This window comes from Apodemus sylvaticus, chromosome 2 (genome assembly GCF_947179515.1).
Source record: "Apodemus sylvaticus chromosome 2, mApoSyl1.1, whole genome shotgun sequence".
In the NCBI taxonomy this organism is placed as follows: Eukaryota; Metazoa; Chordata; class Mammalia; order Rodentia; family Muridae; genus Apodemus; species Apodemus sylvaticus.
The window spans coordinates 31,988,261-32,006,512 of NC_067473.1; the positions used below are offsets into that span (position 1 = coordinate 31,988,261).

Consider the following 18,252-nt stretch of genomic DNA (forward strand, 5'->3'; position numbering starts at 1 on the left):
AGTTTCTATTCCTGTACAAACGTCATGACCAAGAAGCAAGTTGGGGAGGAAAGAGTTTATTTAGCTTACACTTCCACATTGCTGTTCATCACTAAAGGAAGTCAGGACTGGAACTCAAACAGATCAGGAAGCAGGAGCTGATATAGGGGCCATGGAGGGATGTTACTTACTGGCTTGCTTCTCCTAGCTTGCTCAGCCTGTTCTCTTATAGAACCAGAACACCAGCCCAGAGATGGCGCCACCCACAAGGGTCCTTCCCCCCTTGATCACTAATTGAGAAATTGCCTTACAGCTGGATTTCATGGAGGCATTTCCTCAACTGAAGCTTCTTTCTCAGTGATAATTCCAGCCTGTGTCAAGTTGGCACACAAAACCAGCCAGTACACCTGGTGACTCAGGTCTCTAGTCATGGGAGCTAATGATGGGTTAAGGGACCCAAATTGCCTTTTGTATAATGCTAAATTGTTCCTGTTCTCAAAGATATACATCTTCATTATGGAGAATCTGTAATGTATCTTAAAACATACATATAAAAGTTTAAAATTAACTTCCTATTACTTTGATTGATTTTAGTATGTCTTTTCCAAAATTTTATATGCATATATGACCCATTAATTTATACTAATGAATACTTCTACTCACTCTCATGTTCAAGGTCAGGCTTCATCTATATTAAAGATTTCTCTTCATGCTTGCAAGAGGTAAGTTGTAGAGAGCCATGTAGGCACCATTCCACCTGGCAGGAATTTGACATTGACCAAGGTGAAGTTCCTTTCCCAGTCTTTGAGTGGGAATTCCATAATCCCCTCCACCTAGGGTGAGTGCTCACACCAAGATGAAGCCCATTGTTCTCCAAGGACCTTCAGTTTCCTGAGAGGCACTAGCCACCTGACACTAGCTGCCTGTGGAGAATCCTGTGAGATTCTCCAGCCTTTAGGGGAAGGGTCTTCCCCCACCTATATATATTTGGAGACCCCCCTTAAACTTTGAGTCTTGGTCAGGAAATTTGTCTTGGCTCAACGTTTCTCCAGCCACTCCATTCTATCCACAGCTTTCCTTCCAGGTAACCCAGTAACCTGTTTGACTAGCAGTTACAGTAAGTAAGACATACACAGAGACCAGACTTTGCTCAAGTTAAGGAAAACAAAAGGATTTTCACTAATTTTGATTAGTGAGTTTAGAGGGGACAGATGCTAATGAGAGCAATATTATACTGGCTTAGAAGGACATGGCTTTAGAGGAGTCTGTTGGCTCTGACCAAGTACAAAGAGAAAAAGAAGAGGAAAAAGAAGAGGAGGAGAAGGAGGAAGAGGAGGAGGAAGAGGAAGAGGAAGAGGAGGAGAAGGAAAAGGAGGAAACTCCCCAAATACATCCAAGCACAAAATGAATTAAAGCAAAGGAAATCTATGTGAGCATCAGGGTCCTATGCTCACTACGGCACCTATGTGATGGCATTCACAGCATGTGCTGCTCCGCCATCAAGAAAAGTCAATCTGGCAGCTGGATCAAATGGAATTTCTTCCTTTTGAAATTCTACAGTTGCTCCTGATCTCTCTAAATGTTTCCCATCAGGAAGCTAAAGGCCATTCTTACTTTACATGTTCTTATCCATGAAAATTCTCTCTCTTTCATTTCATACCAGGCATAAAATTTCATACTAAATTTGAATCTTTTTTTCTTAATCTTAAAATATAAGTGAGGGCAAGAAAAGACTCAGAGTCCTGGAGATGTTGAATTTTTTTTTCTCTAAAAACTATTTTCTTACATTTTCTTATACTTTCCAACCAACTTGGAATGCCTATATCTGTTATATGATCCCCATGAGGATAGCTGGCCACATAGTACATAAAAGGACACTGTGCCCTGTGGAGAGCATATAGTAAATACAAAGAAGGTTAAGACATGCTTCCCTCCCCCCAACACAAACACCAAAAGCAGCACCTAGGAAGAATACTAAACACAAGTAGAATTTTAAGCACTTTTTATTTTCTGCCTTATTTCAATAATTAACAAACCCCCAAATACACATGGTATATGGTTTAAGTCCAAACAGTCCTATTAAATCCCAAATATATTTATTTAAAAATATGTCTAGTTTTTACAGGATAAAATATTTCTTTTAATATTGGTGTAAGATGACCTACTCTATTAGAAATTCCAACTAACAAGAAAAATTTTAATTAAGTCTTCCAGCCTTGATTTGTACCAGGGAGCCAGGCGGCTCCACAGCCTTCAGTGCATGGCCTGCCAGGAGAGAGTGATCTCCCAGCAGAGCCTCCACTTCTGAGCCTGAAGGTGACATCTCCACCTTCTTATCTCTCTGGAAGGGAACAGCTAGAAGGGCAAGGGTATATGATCAGTGGCACGGTTAAGACAGGAGCCTTCTAGGCACCATTTACACCAGGGAGCCAGGCAGTACCACATGCTTCTGTGCACAGACCCTGCCAGAAGAGAGTTGGTCTCCCAGGAGTACGGACACAGGCTTACAGGCCCACAGGAGGGACAAGCTCCAGCCAGAGACAGGAAGACCAACTAACACCAGAGATAACCAGATGGTGAAAGGCAAGTGTAAGAACCCTACAAACAGAAACCAAGGCTACATGGCAACATCAGAACCCAGTTCTCCCACCACAGCAAGTCCTAGATACCCCAATACACCAGAAAAGCAAGAATTTGATTTAAAAATTGTATTTCATGATGCTGATAAAGAGGACTTCAAAAAGGACATAAACAACTCCTTTAAAGAAATACAGGAGAACATGGGTCACGGGTAAAAGTCCTTAAAGAGGAAACACAAAAATCCCTTAAAGAATTGCAGTAAAGCACAAACAAGTGAAGGAACTGAGCAAAACCATCCAGGATCTAAAAATGTAAGTAGAAACAATGAAGAAATCACAAAGGGAGACAACTCTGGAGATAGAAAACCTTGGAAAGAAATCAGGAGTCATAGATGCAAACATCAACAACAGAAAACAAGAGATAGAAGAAAGAATCTCAGGTACTGAAGATACCATAGAAAAACATTGGCTCAACAGTCAAAGAAAATGCAAAATGCAAATCTTCTATACTTTTGTTGAAGATATTTCCTGGTCCTTTAAGTTGTAAATCTTTACTCTCTTCTATACCTGTAATCCTTAGGTTTGGCCTTCTCATTGTGTCCTGGATTTCCTGGATGTTTTGGGTTACAAGCTTTTTGCATTTTGCATTTTACTCTTTAATTTTCCATGAAAATTGACAATTTAGCGTGATTTGCTATAGATTTCTTCAATTTTATCAGAAATATTTTCCATGTAAATCTTCAATTTTATCATAAAATGTTTTACTTCCTTTTTTCAATAAAAAGAATATTATAAAAAAGAAAAATGTTAATTAATCTATGAAAAGAAGAATGGGTTAATATTTCAAACAAATATTTATTGTGATAGATTAGTTTTGTTTAGTTTTGATTTGAGGGGTCTGTTTGTTTGATTGATTGATTTAGTCAAAAGGGTATATGGAAAAAAAGCAAAAAACAGTTTTGCTTCTTTAAATTTAAAAGAGTAATTTTAGAAAAAAATTAAAATGTAATAATAGCATAAAACCTTAAGCTCATTTATTCTATTTTTTATTTTTATTTTTTTTATTTATTTATTTAGTATGGAATAGAGTTTTTTTAGGGCATGGGGAGAGGAGTTCAGGGGGTAGTAGACACAGAGAGAAAGAGCGAGAGCGAGAGCGAGAGAGAGAGAGAGAGAGAGAGAGAGAGAGAGAGAAGAGGGAAGAGAAGAGAAGAGAAGAGAAGAGAAGAGAAGAGAAGAGAAGAGAAGAGAAGAGAAGAGAAGAGAAGAGAAGAGAAGAGAAGAGAAGAGGAAGCCAGCCACGACCAGGGGAGAAAGAGGGGGAGGGGAATGGGGAGAGAAGGGGCAGAGAAGGAAGAAGGTAAGAGAGTAAGAGAATGAGAGAGCAAAAAAAAAAGTATGTTGTTTTTTTCCAAATATAGCTTTGTTCCATAACAGGTCAGAAGAAGATGACATTTAAGCTAACTGCTTTGGGGAAACTTGAGTTGCTGGGAGTGATGGAAGCTTTACCCTGTTTAGTGTTTGTCTGAAAGTTGGATTGAAAATAAATCACTGGCTAGGTTTTTAAGTGATTTTCTTCTAACTATTGTCAGTGAATTGCCTTGGAGGTTACCTTGAAAAGAGTGAGCCAAAGAGTGAGCCAAGGACGTCAGAAAGAGAAGAAAGCAGCTTACCCTTAAGGCCAGAGCTCCCTCTAGACAAGCACCAATAGCAATGGAGATTTCTTCATACTACTTCTTCAAAGGAATTACAGAAATGAGAAAACTGCGGAAAAATTGCTTTCCCTTACTGGAGCATGGCCCATGGCCCATGAGTAACACATCTCCACAGGCTACTATCTTAAACTTCACTCCCACGAGATTGATATCACAACATAGGACCCATAAATAAATACTAACATAGAGTTAATGTTTATTTGCTCTGCATTTTCCTTTCCCTTTTCCCTACAAAAAATTCCCATGATAAAGAAAGCGAAACTCATTATGAGACCTGTTGCCTTGGTAAGACAATGTATGCAGGGGATACTTCATTTCATAAATACTTCATTTCATACTGAGAAGCACTTAATGGGTCTCAAAAAATAGTTCAAAGAATAGGGGAAAAAAGAAGATGAAAGGAAGAAGGAAAGAAGGATGGGTGAATGAATGTATAAATGGGTAACTGATTAATAGATTTGTGGAATAATGAATGGAAGAGTTGATGATTTACAAATGATGTGTAGACAGATGAAGAGTTGAATGGTTGGATGAATAATTGAGTGATAAGGGAAAAAATGGATGAAAAATGAATAATAGGTTCATCGATGGATAAAAGGATGGATATATGAATAGAGGGCTAAATGGTTGGATAACTAGATGGTTGAACAAGAAGTTTGCTTGGATGCTTAGATGAATAAGAAGTTTGTTGAGTTCAGGACTATGTGGATAATTGAATGAGTAAATAAATTAATAACTCACTGTTAAAAATTCATTTTTGTTTATAAATGAATAAAATCTTATCATGTGAGGGAAAAGTTCTACACATTTTGGGACTATTGTGAGAGAGAGAGAGAGAAAGAGAGAGAAAGAGAGAGAGAGCTAGTTTAAGATACATCACCTCATGGTGGTTATTTTATGCCCTCCATGTAAATGGAAGTATGAGCCTGTATGGGGTAATGAGAAAGGCACGTCTGTTTCATTCACTCATTCTGGTCCTTCTCATAAATTACAAATGCAGCCGCTGATGCTCTAGGCCAAAATAAAATAAAATCTACTACTAATAAATATTGGATTGACACCTCATACACATTATCTCACTCTTTAAGCACTGTTGGAAAGAGGATTTCCCCTCATGTCAGAGCGGAAGACTATAATCTGCACTTTGGTCCCACTTTTCATTGTGCACAGAATCACATGGAAAATAAATGACTTTGGAGCCATTTAGTCCAGCAGACATAGTTCCTTTTTTTTTTTGCAATATTAGATCTTTTATGAGATGCCAAAATGCAAAATGAGGACAGTTGTATGTACCTTACAGGGCTATGGAGAGACTTCAAAATATTTTCTGTAAAATTTCCAAGTTATATACAAACATATACTGTAGGTATTTAATATGTGACCATTCAGTTACTATTCAACAGGGCTTTATTGACCAACTGCTACAAGGCCTGGTGCTCAAAAAATATCTGGTAAACAGTACCCTATGCCTGTAATTGAGTATCAGTTGATATAATGAAGGACATGATTCACATTGAATCCATACTCTGCCAAAGTTTATTGTCTGTCTGGAGAGAGAAACAAGTAAAAACATCAGTAAAATCCTGTGGACCAGCTAGAATAGAGAGGCTAACAACATGTGCATCTCTTGGGAAGGAATGTTTAATTCTGCCTGGAGGAATTTGGAAAAGTTTATTAAAATAGCAGAGATATTAGAGATAAACAAAGAAGTAGGGATCTTATCTACTGTAGTGCAGATGAACACAGCAAAAGTCAAGGAGGAAGGAATGATGTGAGATGTTCTTTTATCAGCTGGTGGGCTCAAGGAGCCAGGAATAAGGTGATAATAGGATCCCATCAAAACACAAGTGCCCAGTAAAAATTATGCAGCACCCCCAGATATACTTTTAAATTATCTAGCAATTACATTAAAGAGGCAAGTAGAAATTGATTAATTATAATTAATAATAGTTTTACTGATTAACTGAAATATTATTTCAATGTTATCAATACTTTAAAATATTAGTGATTAAAAGAACACCCATGGTATGCACACACTGATAAGTAGATATTAGCTCAGAAGCTTGGAATACCCAAGATACAATTCATAGACCAAACAAAGCTCAAGAAGAAGGAAGACCAAAGTGTGGATTATGTTAGTCCTTCATAGAAGGGGGAACAAAATACACATGGGAGGAGATACAAAGACAAAGTGTGGAGTAGAGACTGAAGAAAAGACCATCCAAAACTGTCCTACGTGGGGATCCATCCCATATACAGACAAACCCAGATACTATTGTGGATGCCAACAAAAGCTAGCTAATAGGAACTTGATAAAGCTTTCTCCTAAGAGGCTCTGCCAGTGCCTGACAAATACAGAGGTGGGTGCTCTCAGCCAACCATTGGACTGAGTACAAGTTCCCCAATCATGGAGCTAGAGAAAGGATCCAAGGAGCTGAAGGAGCTCGCAGCCCCATAGGAGAAACAACAATATGAACTAACCAGTACCCCCAGAGCTCCAAAGGACTACCAACCAAAGGATACACATGGAGGGACCCATGGCTCCAGATGATTATGTAGCAGAGGATGGCCTTGTTGGACATCAACAGGTGGAGAGAAGCCCTTGGTCCTAAAAAGGTTCAATGCCCCAGTATAAGGGAAGTGGGGTGAGTGGGTTGGTGAGCAAGGAAAGGGAGGATGGGATAGGGTGTTTTCAGAGGGGAAGCCAGGAAAAGGGATAAAATTTGAAATGTAAATAAAGAAAATATCTAATAAAAAAAATACAAAAATAGCCGGGTGGTGGTGGTGCATGCCTGTAATCCCAGCACTCTGCGAGGCAGAGGCAGGCGGATTTCTGAGTTTGAGGCCAGCCTGGTCTGCAAAGTGAGTTCCAGGACAGTCAGGGCTATACAGAGAAACCCTGTCTCGAAAAAAATAAACAAATCCCCAAAGCCAAAATACATAAATAAATAAATAAATAAATAAATAAAAGATTAAAAATTATTGATTATGTTTTTCATTATTTTAATCCTGTTTTTGAAAGTCAAAAACATGTATACCTTAGGCTTAAAGGAACTTCAACTGTATAAAACACATTCTGAGTGCTCAAAAACCTCACATGGCTTTGAGTTTTGAGAGATTAAAAAGGCCAGAGCCTTGATTCAGAACCATGGACAGTACTATTAGTAAACCAAAAGAAACCTACCAAAACCATCTTCACAGAAGTTAGGGAGACCTAGTCATTTCTAAAGACCTACTAAGGTCATTTCTCTTCTATACCTGTCTATCCTCTAGTGTTCCCCATCTATGTAATATCTCCACAGTCTATCCCTCTTGTGACAAATCAGAACTCGGGAGGCATTCTTCCTTCAAATAAAATAGGCAACCATCAACATGATTCTAAAATCTGTCCTGAATTCATCCATCCCTGTAATACACACAGGTTAAGATCATTTGTTCAAACCATAACAAGAATCCTTTAGAGCCAGCCTACAATGATTCTAGGACCCTCCAATTTGATTCCTCCATTACTACCAAAAATATGTCTTCATTTTAATTTTTTTCTGAAAAGGAATTTTGAGGTCTTTTCTTTTGTCATCATGGTAAAACAGGGCTTCATGAAAGATACGCCAAAGAGTAGCACTGCAGCCTCTTTGCTCCTGTCACAATCAACTCTTTAATATAGTAGCAATGGCCTTCATTCAGTTCCTTGTGCATGACCTATTCCTTTTAGCCATAAGGTCTTAGACCACACTGCCCTTTCTACCTCGGGTGTTCTTATGGCTCCTGTTACTATGCTACCTCATGCTTAAGGGAGAAATATCTGATCATTGAAATTCACTGTAATATTGAGAGCACTAATTTTTATGTGACCCTGTATTCCTAGTGTGTTAGTGAGATCCAAATACCCCATTATTAGAAGAGGATACCTGTGATTTTGTTGCCCTTTGATTTTGCAGTGCTTAGCTAATTATCATTATTCATGCAACCTCCTAAACATCAGACATTTACTGGCAACCAGGAATGGAGCAGGTACTGAATGCATTTCTGGTCAAATCTTGGAGAAGCTATGGATCTAAGGAATTCTCCTTTGGAGGTACTTAACTGGCTTATATATAGATTATTATTTCATAATAATGCTAAGTGGCTATTCCATAGTTTCTCCTTCAAATTCACGCAGATAAAATTAACAGTCTTTTTTCCAGCTAAAAGTATAATGAACCTAAGCTTATATTTTTAGGAAAGTTTGGCCAAAGAAAACCCAACACTTATTTACCTAAGTGAACTAAGCAAAGCAAACTCTTCCTTTCTCTAAGATAACAATGAAAGTTCTGCCCAATTCATCAAAACGCAATACAGTTACAAACAATTTAACCATCCCTTGGGCCCTTTTCACTATTGGAAAGATGGTTTGACAACTCCTTTGAGTCATTTCTGAGATGGAAGTGACACTAACTCAAATGAGTCTGTGACAAATGATCTCATGCTTTCAAAATGGAAAGGGACAAGCATGAGTAGAATGGTTCAACTGTGGTCAGGTTACATCCTGAACTGAAAGCCAGTAAAGGTCTATTCAGAGACTTAGAGGATAAGTGAAGAAAGGCATTATTTTTAGAAGGCCAAGTAGGAAGGAGGGCACAGTAAAATCAATATACATCATCTTTATTTGAGTGGTTCTCCACTGGAAGTCCTCATTTTTCTTGTTCTAGAGGAGTTTTGTGTGATAAATACTTTGAGGAAAAAATAGTGGTATAGACTTGATCTGTGATGCTATGAGGAGGACCATCAAAAGGGTCAGTTGCTTGATAAAACTTGCCAGCACACATGGGATCTACTCTGGGACAGATGTTATATGGAATGTTTTACATATATTAATTTATCTAGTCCTCACATTTTTTATTAACCTAGAACATGGATGGCAAAGTTGAGTCACGGGGAAGCAAAATAGCAAGCCAATTTGCACAGCTAATAAAACCTAACATTGTTGTCAAGTTCATAGTCCTGTTTCCAAATGGTGCCCTTAACTACCATATCCAATTGCCTCTTAAAGTCACATACTTTAAAGTTTTAAAGAATTTTAAAACTCATTTGATTTTTTGTAACAGTATGAAAAGTACAAATGTCAGAATTATAATATATTCACAATTGAAGATCTATAAGAGGAAGACAAGATAAACATGGTAAGATGTAAGCCAAGAGGAAACAGAAATGATACAAATCAGCTCACCTTCTATTTCAGGTATATTAAATCTACATCAACATACCACTGCATCAGTGATAAAATTAGTGTAAATTACAGTTGGCAATACTGTGATTATATATTGTAAATTTACATATAAACTCAAACTGTATTGACTGTGGAACCATCATTATTTCAAATTTCTATTTAAAATGCCATCTACTCAACCACAGTCCACACATCTACCAATTTGTATCTTTCAAAGAAAACATTTCATAAGGACCAAGAGCTGGTGGAAACTGCAAGCAATTATTATATTTCAGTAACTGTAGCAGTCAATGCTTGATTATGGTGGTCAGGTAGAAATAATAGTTCATATAAGGGCTTTCTGGTCACAAAGCCATGCCCCTCTCACACACAAAAAAAAGCTAGAGAATTGTGTGTCCCTTTCACTAAGACTGTTAGAAACCATTTAGGACAGAGTTTTAGAACTGTTCCTCTAAAGGACAGTTTTTGTTTTTCCTGCACAAAGTAAGTTGCTGTAATATTCAAGTTGGACATCTTCTGTTCCTGTGGCAACAAAACCACTGATTTGGGGAAAGGGGTAATTAATCTGACAGTGTGATATGTTTCTTTAAGACATATTGTAGAAGGAGGAGATATTGTTTGACTTGGACAGGATTCACTAAAATGAATTTTAAAAACTGAAGTATAAATAATAGCACCTGTTAAATACAGTTGTTAGCATGTTGAATTATGATGATTTTTCCTTAATGGTTCAAATTATATTAGGCTATGTATACTTTACAATTTTAATAAGATGCCTTATCCTTATATTCTGTAGGATCAACAATAGACAAATAGGACCACATAAAATTGCAAAGCTTCTGTAAGGCAAAGGACCCTATCAATAGGACAAAGTGTCAATAGGACAAAAGGCAACCAACAGATTGGGGAAAGATTTTTACTAATCGTACATCCAATAAAGGGCTAATATCCACTATATACAAAGAACTCAAAACATTAGACTCCAGAAAATCAAATAGCACTATTAAAAATTGAGAAACCAAAATAAACAAAGAATACTCAACTGAGGAATATCAAATGACCAAGAAGCACCTAAAGAAATGTTCAACATCCATAGTCATCAGGAATATGCAAATCAAAACAGCCCTAAGATTCCACTTCACTCCAGTCAGAATGGCTAAGATCAAAAACTCAGGTGACAGCAGATACTGGCAAGGATGTAGAGAAAGTAGAATACTTCTCCACTGTTGGTAGAATTGCATGCTGGTACAACCACTCTGGAAATCAGTCTGGCAGTTCCTCAGAAAATTGGGCATAGTATTGAACCTGAGGACCCAGCTCTATCACTCCTGGTCATATATCCAAAATATGCTCCAACATATAACAAGGACATGTGCTCCACTATGCTCATAGCAGCCTTATTTATAATATCCAGAAGCTGGAATGAACCCAGATGTCCTTCAATGGAGGAATGGATACAGAAAAATGTGGTATATTTACACAATGGAGTACTACTCAGCTATTAAAAACAATGGCTTCATGAAATTCTTAGGCAAATGGATGGAACTAGAAAATATCATTCTGAATGAGGTAACCCAATCACAACAGAACACACACTGTGTGCACTCACTGCTAAGTGGATATTAGTCCAAAAGCTTGGAATACACAAGATACAAGTCACAGAATACATGAAGCTCAAAAAGAAGGAAGACCAAAATATGGGTGCTTCTGTCCTTCTTAGAAATGGGAACAAATACTCATGGGAGCAAATATGAAGACAAAGTATGGAGCAGAGACTGAAGGAAAGGCCATCCAGAGACTGCCCCACCTTAGGATCCATCTCATATACAGTTAACAAACCCAGACACTATTGTGGATACCAAGAAGTGCTTGCTGACAGGAGCCTGATATAGCTGTCTCCTGATAAACTCTGCCAGAGCTGATAAATATAGAGGCAGATGCTCACAGCCAACCTTTGGCCTGAGCACAGGGTTTCCAGTGGAGGAGTTAGAGAAAGGACTGAAGGAGCTGAAGGGGTTTGTGACACCATAGGAAAACAGTATTAGCCAACCAGACCCCCCACCAGAGCTCCCAGGGATTAAACCACCAACCAAAGAGTACACATGGAGGGACCCATGGCTCCAGGTGCATATGGAGCAGAGGACAGCCTTGTTGGGCATCAATGGGAGGAGAGCCCCTTGGTCCGGTGAAGTCTAGATGACCCAGAGTAGGGGAATGCCAGGGTCGGGAAGCGGGAGTGGGCAGGTGGATGGGAAAATATCCTCATAGAAACAGAGGGAGGGGGAAAGAGATAGAGGACTTCTGGGGGGAGGAGACTAGGAAAGGGATAACATTTGAAATGTAAATAAAGAAAATATCCTTTTTAAAAGGGGAAAAAAGAGAATGAACTTAACTTTCCCTGCAAAGTTGCTATTACAATGAAATTGAATTTATGACACAGTCGTAATTATAAAAACTATGGCATTCCTGTGATCATGTGACTGAGTCTGTTCCATTTAGTGCCCAATCTAACTAGGAGTATGAGTTACACTCAGAAATATCCTGGAAATATTTGGTTGTTAGGCTCATGAGAGCTTCTGTGTTGGCAGGCTCTAACTGCATAGACACACATGCACATATACATACATACACAGTCTACCTCAGTAGTTGGAGCTGTAGATCAAGAGATGTAAGCATGAAAATTATATGACTTGAAGTAATTGGCTGAAGTCTTACATTATCTGACATCCCTTTCAAGTTGTCACTGTCACTTGGCTCATGTCAGATGAATTAGTAAGCTTCCTTAAAGTCCTTGCAAACAGATGCTCATGCAAATCAAAGCTCTTTCCACATCAGGAACTTCTGAATTGCTATTATTCCCCCTTTAATTAGGCTTGGAACAGAAACAGCATTTAGACTTCTACATCTCTGAAGGCAAAAGAGTCACAAAGTTTGGCCAATACTCTTCATTCAACAAAATGTTTGTTCTTTTATTGGATATTTTCTTTATTTACATTTCAAATGTTATCCCTTTCCAGGTCTCCCCTCCAAAACCCCCATCCCTTGCCCCTTCTCCTACCTCTCTAAGGGTACTCCCTGACCTAGCCACTCCCACCTTCCCACATGCCATTCCCCTACATGGGGGCATCAAACCCCTCAGGCCCAAGAGCCATCCCTCCACTTTTGTCCAACAAGGTCATCTTCTGCCACATATGAGGCCGTAGCCATAGGTCCATCCATGGAATTCCACTAGGAATTGCAGGCACCACATAAGCTTTACCACACAACAAGTTCTGATTTTATACATCGTGTTACAAACCATAGTTGGTAGGTAGTTGAAATCAATGAGTTGTTGAGATCTTAAATAAATCGACGCACTGCTTTTAATTGAGGAGAAATTCTTTAAGTTTTTCTTATGATGGAATTTATCTATTTTCCAACCCCAACTGTATGTATTAGTTATGTTTAGGAGATTAATCTAGAGATACTAAGCTAATTTTGAGACAAATGAAATGTTTAGTAATAACCAAAGTTAACTCATTTTTAAAACTACTGTGTCTTCAGTTAAAATATTAAAATATTATAGAAAACATAAGACTCAAAGTCATACATGTCATGTCCTCTTAGCATTTTGAGGAGACTGGCAAAGCATGAAAAAACACTTTAATATACACAACACTGCCGGGCGGTGGTGGCACACTCCTGTAATCCTAGCACTCTGGGAGGCAGAGGCAGGCGGATTTCTGAGTTCGAGGCCAGCCTGGTCTACAGAGTGAGTTCCAGGACAGCCAGGGTTATACAGAGAAACCCTGTCTTGAAAAAAAACAAATATATATGTGTATGTATATATATATACATACACACACACACACCACTACCCTGTACCATTTATAATGTTAGAAGAATAATATCCTTGGCTGTTCTGAACTGTCACTCCATTCCCTACACTGCTCACTGCCTACTCCTAATTTCTCAGTTTTCTTAGCATCTCAGAAGCTAACCTGACCATAAAGACTAAGTTTCTTATGTAAGAGTACTTAGTGTTACTTATACTTGAAAGGTGATGAGCAAGAAGGAAACCCTAAGAAAAAAATCCTTTGGGAAATATTGTGCATATCCTAAATATTTGTGGATATCCAAATATTGAGACTATCCTGTGCCAAGTGGGATATGGAGGACATTTGCTTCTGAAGGTAAAGTGAATGTCATACAGTGCTAATAGCACAGTGTAAATAGTTTGAGGAATTCCATGTGGTACTTTTTGGGGGGAGAGGCACTAGGGCCTGCTCTTCTGGCCCTGACCTCCAGAGCTCTGCTGTGGGTGTCACAGGCAACTTCCCACACACGCCATACCACAATGCAGTCCTTCACCCAAGACACAGTTTTAGAAAGAGCAGATTTGTGTGAGATTTGAGGAAGAAATGGCCATTGGAAATAACCTCAGAAAAGTCTCAAGATCTGACAAGAATGGCTCGTTTAGTTTTATATCACCCACGGTGCTAGTTTGTTGAGAGTTATTCATGAACAAATTTGTAAGGCCTCCTAATCTTGATCTATTCTAGCTACCCAGCAGAGGTACCCATTGGTAGCAGGCTGTGATTAGAGCCTGGAACAACAATCGCATCCTTGAGAAAGTCAGTAGTTCTGTGTTCATAGGGCTCTAGTCTCTTAAATTACAAGCTCAGCTTGGTCCCAGAAGAAGGGGAAGTGCTTCTCAGGCACTTCCATAATTATACTTCTAATAATTTAAAAGATTGTTGGGATGTTCTTCTGAGAACTATGATCCTGTGAGTGGGAGAGTCTGAGAGGCCTCTAAACCAAGGCTTCCTTTTGAAAAATATCTGTATTTTGTTGCTAAGGCAACAAGGGCAGTCAGGGCAGAACAAGAGTTAGTTTCCATGTGGAAAGTATTAATGGAGCAATGATTGGTGAAACTGGGCCAGAGGCACATTTTTCCTGATTTAGCACATGCTATTTTTTCCTTTTTGTTCTTTAGCCACCTTTTCTGGGGTGAGGAGACCTTTGATGAAAAAAACCCAACCCCAGAATAACAAACAGTGATTGTAGTTCATGAGAGAGACCATTCATAATGCAAAGCCATAGACAGGCCCCATCTAGAAACTCTCACGGAATCATTGCGAATGTTTTAAGTATAGAATTTCTGTTTTGGTCTATTAGAGATGCAGTGCTTGAAAATGAAGTTAGAATGGCTTCTTTTTTCTAAGTGATTTCATTTTTCCTTTCCTATGACTTCACATGAGCACTACAAACAAGCAGAAATACTCTTTAAACAAACGCTTTCTCAAAGTCATAATGGACTGTTAGAGGACTTAGGTGTAATTTCTATATTGTCTATGAGAAACACTTTGGTCTCAGGTCAAATATTCAGGAAATTCAGTATTTCTTTTTCTAAAGGAGGGTAAATAGCATATCATGGATAAATGCAGGCTTTAAGCCCCAGGTGCTGATATTTTTCTGGACCAAAGGGCCTGAAACCATTATTGATTACAATCGTGGAACCTTAGATGCTTAATTTGTATAATGGTAATAAGAATAGATCTTAACAGAAGAGTGGATGCAAAAAATGTGGTATATCTACACAATGGAGTACTATTCAGCCATTAGAAACAATGAATTCATGAAATTCTTAGGCAAATGGATGGAGCTAGAGAACATCATACTAAGTGAGGTAACCCAGACTCAAAAGGTGAATCATGGTATGCACTCACTAATAAGTGGTTATTAACCTAGAAAACTGGAATACCCAAAACATAATCCACACATCAAATGAGGTACAAGAAGAAAGGAGGAGTGGCCCCTGGTTCTGGAAAGACTCAGTGAAACAGTATTCGGCAAAACCAGAACGGGGAAGTGGGAAGGGGTGGGTGGGAGGACAGGGGAAGAGAAGGGGACTTACGGGACTTTCGGGGAGTCGGGGGCTAGAAAAGGGGAAATCATTTGAAATGTAAATAAATTATATCAAATAAAAAAAAAAAAGAATAGATCATGCCGGGTGGTGGTGGCACACACCTTTAATCCCAGCACTTGGGAGGCAGAGGCAGGCAGATTTCTGAGTTCGAGACCAGCCTGGTCTACAGAGTGAGTTCCAGGACAGCCAGGGCTACACAGAGGAACCCTGTCTCGAAAAAATAAAAAACAAAACAAAAACAAAAAAGAATAGATCATGCCCCAGAAGGCAATATTGGCAGTAGCATATTAAGTACTATATATGTCACAAAGAAATATACAATAAATGTTATCCATGATTGTAAAATCTGATTTTGTATTCATGATTTTGTATTCATGATTGTAATCTTGCCCATGTCCATTAGAAAATACAGGTTTTGGACATAAATTCCAACAGCAATTTCTTTAAATTACTTTTAATGAAATAATATATGAGAAGAAATCACCATTTGATATACCATTATTTCCAGACAGAAGAACTATACTGTTTTTGCTACCTTGTGGGTTCTTCTCCCCCACCCCCAACCCGGTTTCACCCCCTATCAGTAGATAAGTAGAGCAAGAAGGGTAGAGGGAAAAGACAGACAGACAGATGATAGAGACAGAGAAAGAGACAGGAAGAAAGAGAGAGACAGGGAGACAGAGACAGAGATCTGAATCCAATTTCTTCTTGTTTCTTATTTGCTTATTGATGATCTTTGATACTTTGTGAGTTATTTTTCCTACCTGTTATTCCTCCCAGTTTCACCCCTATCACTAAATAAGAAAGAAGGATAGAAAGGAGAGATAGAGATTCCTGAATCTATTTTTTCCCCTTTAATTTCTTCTTTCAGCACAACTACTAACAAATCTCAACTAAGTCCCTTGAATGACCACCAACCACCAATCACACCTATCCAGGCTCTAGCATTTATTTACCCTCTGAAAAATCACAGAATTCCAAGCATCACAATTGTATAAACTATCTGACAAAACCATGCCTCTGCTAGAACATAAGGCAAACCTTAATCAGCTACTGTGCAGCAGTCCCATATTCCCATATCTGGTAATAAAACAAAAAAAAAATTCTTGTAGTATTTCTGTTTTGTGAACAAAAATTCCAGAAGAGGAGAAGGGGGAAGAGATGGAGGAGAAAAGGAAGAAGAGGAAGAAGAGGAGGAAGAAGAAAAAGAGAAAGGAGAGAGGGAGGGGAGGGAAAAGGGAGGGGAGGAAGAAGAAGAGGGAGAAGAAGAAGAAGGAGAAGAGGAGAAGGAGGAGGAAGAGGAAGAAAATAGTAATTAAGAGCCCACTAAATTTACTACTGGAGATGAGAAACACAATAATACAACCAGGGAAACTCATTTCTACCTCACAACTTTAAAGTAATACCCAACACATTCTCAAGAATTCTGTGAGTGTGGCTGTATGTGTATATGTGTTTGATATATATGTATGTGTGAGCATATGTGTATGAGTGTATATTTGTGCTTGTGTATGTGTGTATGTGTTTGTATGTTTGTGTTTGTTTGTGTATGTGTGTGCGAGTGTGTATGTTTGCGTGTATGAGAGTGGATGTGTGTAGATGTGACTATGAGTGTGTGGGTGGGTATGGGCAGACACATGCATACATGTGTGTGTGCCTGCTGCTGGGGATTTGAACCAAACCCGTTACTAAGCACGTGCTCTACCACTGGACTGCAGCCAAATTCTCTCACTTTCCTTTCATTAATTTTTTTTTTTATTTTGAGACAAAGTCTTACAAAACTGTCCTGTGGTCTTCCTGCCATATTCACTGAAGTAGCCAGCATTCTGAGCCTAGCTGAAACTGGTAGCTTTTAACAGGTGCAAACTTTGTGTTAGAGGTGGGAAGATCCAAGTTCAAGGCCAACCAGCGTTCAGAATAAGACCATGTCAATAATCACAACAACAACAACAACAATGACAATGACAATGCTGATGTTGATAAAATCAAGAGGGAGAGAAGAGTGGAGAAGGTGAGAAGACCAGAAACAGTAGGAAAAAAACACAGGGGGGGTAGAAAGAGAAGGCAGGAGAGAGGGTGGAAGGAAAGAAACTTTAAGGGACTTTATGCCATGTATAATTCACCACAACTAAATTTTAAAGATTTTTTTTTTAATTTGAAAATGTGTTTGAACAGTGTGGTGGCACATACCTTCAGTCCCAGAACTCGGCAAGCAAAGACAGGGAAATCTCTATGAGTTCCAGCCCAGTGTATCTTAGTAACTTCCAGGTCAGCCAAGGTTATATGAGACCCTGTCTCAAAAACAACCTTCCCATATATATAAAATCCCAAACAAATAAAACCTAAATATGTTTAAAGGCATTTTCTTGAGAGGAAATTTGATGAAATCACCAAATATCTTTGGGAAGATCACTCCCTTCTTGAACATACCCTGAAAACTAAACACAGGGCTATTCTTTTATAATCACCCCTCCTTGCAAAGACTCACTAGAATTAAAATCTAAAGTTTATGGAAAATGGTTTATTTCTTAAAAAAAAAAAAACTAAGTAGAGAGTCTGTTAAGTATAAAGAGAAATGATGACAAAATGTCATTTTTTATATGTTATTTTTTTTTATGGACCTGTCTTCACATACCTTAACTAGATAGCCTTCATCTACCATCAAACCACTGTTTCTTCTTTCTCAGTCCCTGGAGAAGTTGACAGGCCGCCCCTGTCCCTGCTACCCAGCCCCCAGCTCCGCCCCTGCCTCAGGTACACCAGTCATTTCTAGACCTTGTTTTTCCTTTCCAAAATGACAGTATGAGGCCATCACAAACCCTCACATCATTTGAGGCTCATAAGCTCTGCATTTTTGTCACTGTT

General features: G+C 38.6%; 1 protein-coding gene across 1 annotated transcript in view; it reads right to left on the bottom strand.

Moving 5' to 3' along the window:
* Col28a1 (collagen type XXVIII alpha 1 chain) overlaps positions 1 to 18,252 on the bottom strand; it is a 175,086-nt gene that overhangs the window by 127,686 nt on the left and 29,148 nt on the right. The gene's annotated exons all lie outside the window — the stretch shown is intronic.